The sequence below is a fragment of the Mizuhopecten yessoensis genome, unplaced genomic scaffold, assembly GCF_002113885.1.
Source record: "Mizuhopecten yessoensis strain PY_sf001 unplaced genomic scaffold, ASM211388v2 scaffold10083, whole genome shotgun sequence".
Lineage (NCBI taxonomy): Eukaryota > Metazoa > Mollusca > Bivalvia > Pectinida > Pectinidae > Mizuhopecten > Mizuhopecten yessoensis.
In genome coordinates, this window is record NW_018408370.1 from 87,247 (window position 1) to 93,048 (window position 5,802).

At 38.2% G+C, this 5,802-nt stretch overlaps 1 protein-coding gene across 3 annotated transcripts in view; it reads right to left on the reverse strand.

Annotated features, from left to right (window-relative positions):
• Window positions 1-5,802, reverse strand: part of LOC110459471 — a 99,529-nt gene that overhangs the window by 85,851 nt on the left and 7,876 nt on the right. For all 3 annotated transcript variants that reach the window (XM_021511752.1, XM_021511749.1, XM_021511750.1), the window contains exon 2: window positions 3,652-3,723. The gene's annotated coding sequence lies outside the window, so the exon portion shown is untranslated. The remainder of the gene's footprint in view (window positions 1-3,651; window positions 3,724-5,802) is intronic.

The window sequence follows — 5,802 nt, forward strand, 5'->3', positions numbered from 1 at the left end:
GGGGGGGTGGTATATAACAGGACGGCATTGTTATATAGATTATATAAAATGGTCTCCCGACGAATCCCTTTTATATCTGAACATCAGCAGATGACCGATATATCTAGCAAACCATCATCAGATGGTGGGTTTATAAAATCGCCCTTCGTCCGAGGTCCGTCAGTCCGGCCTGGACAATTCTTTGGTTTACTAACTTGGATTTCATTTTGAGGTAGTCGAACTTACTAGCTCGGAACTTCAAGCTGCTTTACTCGAAATTTCGACTTCCTTACTTGAAATTTCGACTTAATAACTATTCAAACCAGGCTCTGTTTGATAGAATTTTGATATATTCTATCAACTGGCTTTGTTTGCTTATCAAATAACCTTATAAACAGTCGTAAATGTACTCTCTGTGAAATAATTTAGCCGGTTTACACAAGCATCCAGATCGGACAGAATCTGGTTTACAATAATCAGCAGTATATCAAGCTTTAGCAAACGACTGAGCTTCAATTTATTATAACATACCCAAGATTGTACCAAAGCGCTTCTTTATTGCAATCTGAGACATGTCCTTAGATCATTCTAGAGGGTTTTTGCGCTTTAGGCGAAACCAGTATTTCTGTATTGACAATGCATGCTCATAATAAAAAAACAAACTATTAGAATCTATTTAGTTACTTTTAGTCCTGCAGCTGTGTGGGTTTCACTCACTTTCCCTCCCATTTTAACCCTTCCGAAGCAAGGTCGCTCCACTACATTGAAATCCTTGGTCCGACGCATTGTTACTTGTTTAAAGCATATGCATTTCAAATTAAATTGTTACAGTGACATAGCGCTAATGTGGCATGGTGGAATAATAAGCTGGTTGCCTTTGGAGGCAATTACACAGAGATGCCCTGCCTCCGTCACACTTGCTTACATGCATTGCACACATGAACATCCTTAAATGACCTTAGTTGATACTAGGACCTAAGCAAAGGTTTTGGTTTGGATCAGTCTTGTTTAACGTCCTATTAACAGCTATGGTAATTTAAGGCCGGCCACCCCTGTGTCTGAGATACATGCGTGTAGTGTATGCGTGTGTGTTTTTGGGGGCTGCGATATGTTCGCGTTTTTCTTCTTGTGATAGCGCGGAACTGAAGCTGACATTATAGTGCTACCTCACTGAAACATACTGCCAAAGACACCCAGCAAGACACACCACCCCGTTATATTATACAACGGGCAAACCAGTCGTCCCACTCCTAAATTGCTGAGCGTGAAACAGGAGTAAAGACTACCATTTTTGCAGACTCTGCTATTTTTCGGCCAGGGGACAGAACCCAAAGCCTTCCTCACAGGGTCGAACGCTCAACTAAAGGCCAGAAGTGAGGCATTGTTAAGGAAGACGTTAGGAAGAAGAAGAAGAAAAAAGATAACATCCAAAATTTAGTCGCATTTTACGATCCAGTAATGGGGCTGCAGGTACAATGCTTACGCCCTACCAACATGGACCTCCATGTGTGTTGTGTAAGCATGCATGCGTGTATGTGTACCGGGAACGGGGATATTATGCCGACTTTATAGTGCTATCTCACTCAAATACCGAAGGCACCTAGCACAGTATTACACACGGATACATTATACTAACAACGGGTGAACCAGTTGTTGCCATTACCCGAAATGCTGAGCATTAAGCAGGGAATATCAAATACCATTGTTTCTGGATTTTGATGCGTCCTGGCCTTTGGACAGAAGTCGAACGAAAAATAATATCCCAACTATTGCAATTGGTGCAACAGATTTATTTTGATCGCTTTTGTGTCCCCAAACAGAGGGCACAATAATTAATTAGAACTGCTATATATTTAAGTCGTTTATATTGCAGATTGATAATATTTAAGATGAAGTAGTGGTTATATTACACAAATAACCTCATTTTGGTTCATGTTTATTTGTGCAATGTAATTGTTATACATAGTTTACAATAAATGTTCTAATTCGGATTCGATGCGAATGCGTACATCAGAGTATGGCTAAATATGCAAACTCTTTTAATAACTAAGGCAATTAAATGTACCTTATGTGGACTGAATGTATGTAAAGTAGATAATGTTAAGATTTTTACAAAATTACCGAACTTTATCGCCAACCAAAACCTTATCCTGCTCTCAAACAGTACTATTAACGATGTAATCCAACGCCGCACATATACATAACACTGTATTGATTTTACAAGCATGCATATTAAATGACCTAAGCTGTTAACAGGACGTTAAACGGAAAAAAAACAATAATAAGTATTCGTGGTAACTCATACGTGCGACTGACTATTGTACCCTATATCGGGCTTGCCGAACGTACTCCTAACATGTTTCTCATACTAACATTGTCAATACGTATACACCCGTATAAGCCAGATACCTGTGTATGTACCGGTGGTTGTGCACATATAGGTGAGATATGTGACATAGCAAAATCCTGAGCAAATTAAAACAAGATGCCCAGAGGGCTTGTATCGCTCACCTTGAAATGATAGCAAAATTTAATTTGAAATAGCAAATTGTTACTATACATGTATTACATGGTTAGCCAGGCGTATATCTATATGCAATTGGACAAAATGCTGTCATTCCTACAGGAAAAGGAGGATTTTAAAGCTATTTTTGTATTTTCCGTATTTCGCCCCACCCTCTGCCCCAGGGGGTTAAAATCCACAGATAATACAAAGTTGGTTCCCCTTAACCCAAGGGTGCTTCGACCCAAATTTGGACAAAACCCTGCCATTCCTACAAAAGAATAATTATTTGAAAAAATGCATTTTTTTGTTTCTCCTATTGAACCCTGCCCCTCTGCCCCAGGGGATCAGACCCAATGTTTATACAAAATATAGTCCCCTTCCCCAAAGAATGCTTTAGACCAAATATGAGCAAATTCATGCCGTTCCTACAAAACCACCGTTTATACCAAATTGTGTCCCCTTGGCCCAAGGATGTTCCTGACTAAATATAGAAAAAATCCCTTGATTCTTACTATAGAAGAGGGATTTTAAATGTTTTACCTCTATTTCCACTATTCGGCCCTGCCCCTCTGCCCACAGGTTGGCCATGCCCACCGTTTATACAAAATTGAGTTCCCTTAGCCCAAGGATGATCCAAACAAAATTAGGATAAACTCTCTTAATCCCTTTGGTAGAAAAGGGAGTTTAAAGAGTTTACCTGTATTTTCATTATTTTGCCCCGCCCCTCTGCCCCCAGGCCAACACCCAATGTTAATACAAAATCGAGTCCCCTTGGCCTAAGGATGTTCCAGATCAGGTTTAGTCAAAATCTTCTTGGCCGTTCAGGACTAGTAGCATTTTAAAGAAAAAGTTGACGGACGGACGACGGTCGACGGACGGACGACGGACACTGCGATATGGCATAAGCTCACAATGTTTCTTCGGACCAGGTAAGCTAAAATTCAATACATCCACATAGTCGCCATGTTCTTTCTGTGAAATTCTTAACATCGTGTTATTGCAGTGTTCCAGTTCTTGACTAGCGTCAGGACTAAATCAGGATGTAAAAATATCGATCACCAATGGTGAATGATTTTGTGTGACAGTAATGCTCAGGCGTATAAAATAATCAATGATTTTAACGAGAAATAATGACCGATCACAGTCAAATAATAAAGATACCTTACCTTAGAGTTATTTGTTCCCTTCTGTAAAACAACGACCTGCGATGCGTCTCTTTCCTGTCCGGGGTGTTCTGTCTGTGTGAGGTAAAACGTTATATATATAGATGTCGTAATGCAATAGTTTAAAGTACCAAAGTACGGTATACACGTGTCAAATGTTGTATGGGAATAATTGCATTTAAGAAAAATTGCACGATCAATACGGTTGAAATGCAAACTTAACGATATTCGCTTTTGTTGCATTTAAAGGGTAGAACGCACTTTATTAATTCTTTTCAATATCTAATGTCCTCAATGTTGAGTACCCCACCAAATGTGCGTAGCTATTAATTACTTATAATTTTAAAACATGTTATTTGTTTTGCTCAGTACATAATTTACTAGGTCATGCTAAGTAAGATCCCCAATCGAGAGAAATGGGAAAGGTAGCCAGATTTCAAGGTTGAGGAAGGGTCAGTATGATAAAAGTTAAATGATCTTAGCTGTCAATAAGACGTTTAACAAAATAAAACCAACCAAACCACACCTGAAACAAGAGATCCCAGAGGGTTCTTGGCGCCAACCATCTTCATGTTCATTAGATCTATGTCTGTTCGATCTGTTCTCATCTCTTTTTGATAGATTCATGTAAATTAGATACACGCAAAGTGAATTTGTCGTTTCACATATTTGCTAGTACAGTATTTAATATGAACCAATCATTGTAATATATGCAAAATATGTTAAGGCCTTCGTGCGGCCATCTTGTGCTAATGATTACTAACAAAATAAAACATGCACGACTACAGTCTAAGGGGAACCTTCATATCAAATTTGAGAAAATCCCTCCAGTTATTTCTGAGAAAACCCGCAAACAGATGATGGGTTTAAAATTTAAGATGGCGCCTATCGGCCATCTTGGTTTTCGATCAGTTCCAACATTTAATATGCATTACAGGGGAGTTAACAAACTGTATCTCAATAAACATCAAGATGGCGACTATCAGTCATTTTCGTACTCCGATCAGTCAACAAAAAATGAAAAGCATAACAAACGACCATTGAGAACATTCATGTACATTTTAAAAGGAAACCCTTCAGGCACTGGGAAATAGTGCTAACAAGAAATGTTTAAGGACGGACGGACGAAGGGCAATTGGAAAAGCCCACCATCTGATAAAATCTGATAAAGTCGATATATAAAAGGGATTCGTCGGGAGACCATTAAATATAATATATGTAACATTACATCCTGCTATATATACGCCTCATCCCCACCCCTCCAAAACATTTAAAAGCGTTCGTAAATGCCACTTTTCTCGGGTATGCAATGCGATCAAGTATTGAGATAACAATTAATTGAGGAGTGTGCGTTCAGACATATTAAATTAAATCGAACAACTGAACTCTATCATAAGAAGGTGTAACGTTAAACCACCTCTAATAAGCATATGTAACCAACCGAGACGTTCACTAAAACACGACACAGGACGTATTTGTGCAAATGGCACATGTGTTAAAAGTGTGGTTAGCTTCACAACAGAAAATTATGATCCGAATAATCAAAAGCATACAAAAATGAAACATAAAACAACATCTGTATGAAACATTACAATATGATGCATAAATAAAAAAACAAACATAACAGCACTTGTAAACTTTAATCAGGATATTGCATTTCAAAATTCAAGTAAACAAAACTTTGAACAACCAAATGAAATTCGAAATACTTGAGATGTGTTTTGATAACATTGGCAGCTGGCGGCATCGTGGCAATTTCAACAATAAAGGCACATAAATAACAAGAGGCCCATGGGCCTTAACGGTCACCTGATATATTTATACAGAGAGTTGATTTTGTTTCTAACATGAACAGAAATATTATTCAAAGTGACAAAAAAAACAATAAAACCACCTTACTCAATATCTAGCATACAGATTTCAGACTAAAAAGGATTTGAAACTAGCACCTCTGATTCTTAACAAGGAAAATGAAGAAATTTTACACACTGACTCCTTTGAGCCCCACCCTACAGCCCTTGGGGGTAGGGCTGGCTCAAAATTTTCAAAGTATCAAACTGTCAATTCAAGGTTATAATTCCAATCAAGTTATTAACATGTAATATTCAAAGTATCATTTGCCATTATAAACCATAATAAATTTTGCCCCCCCCC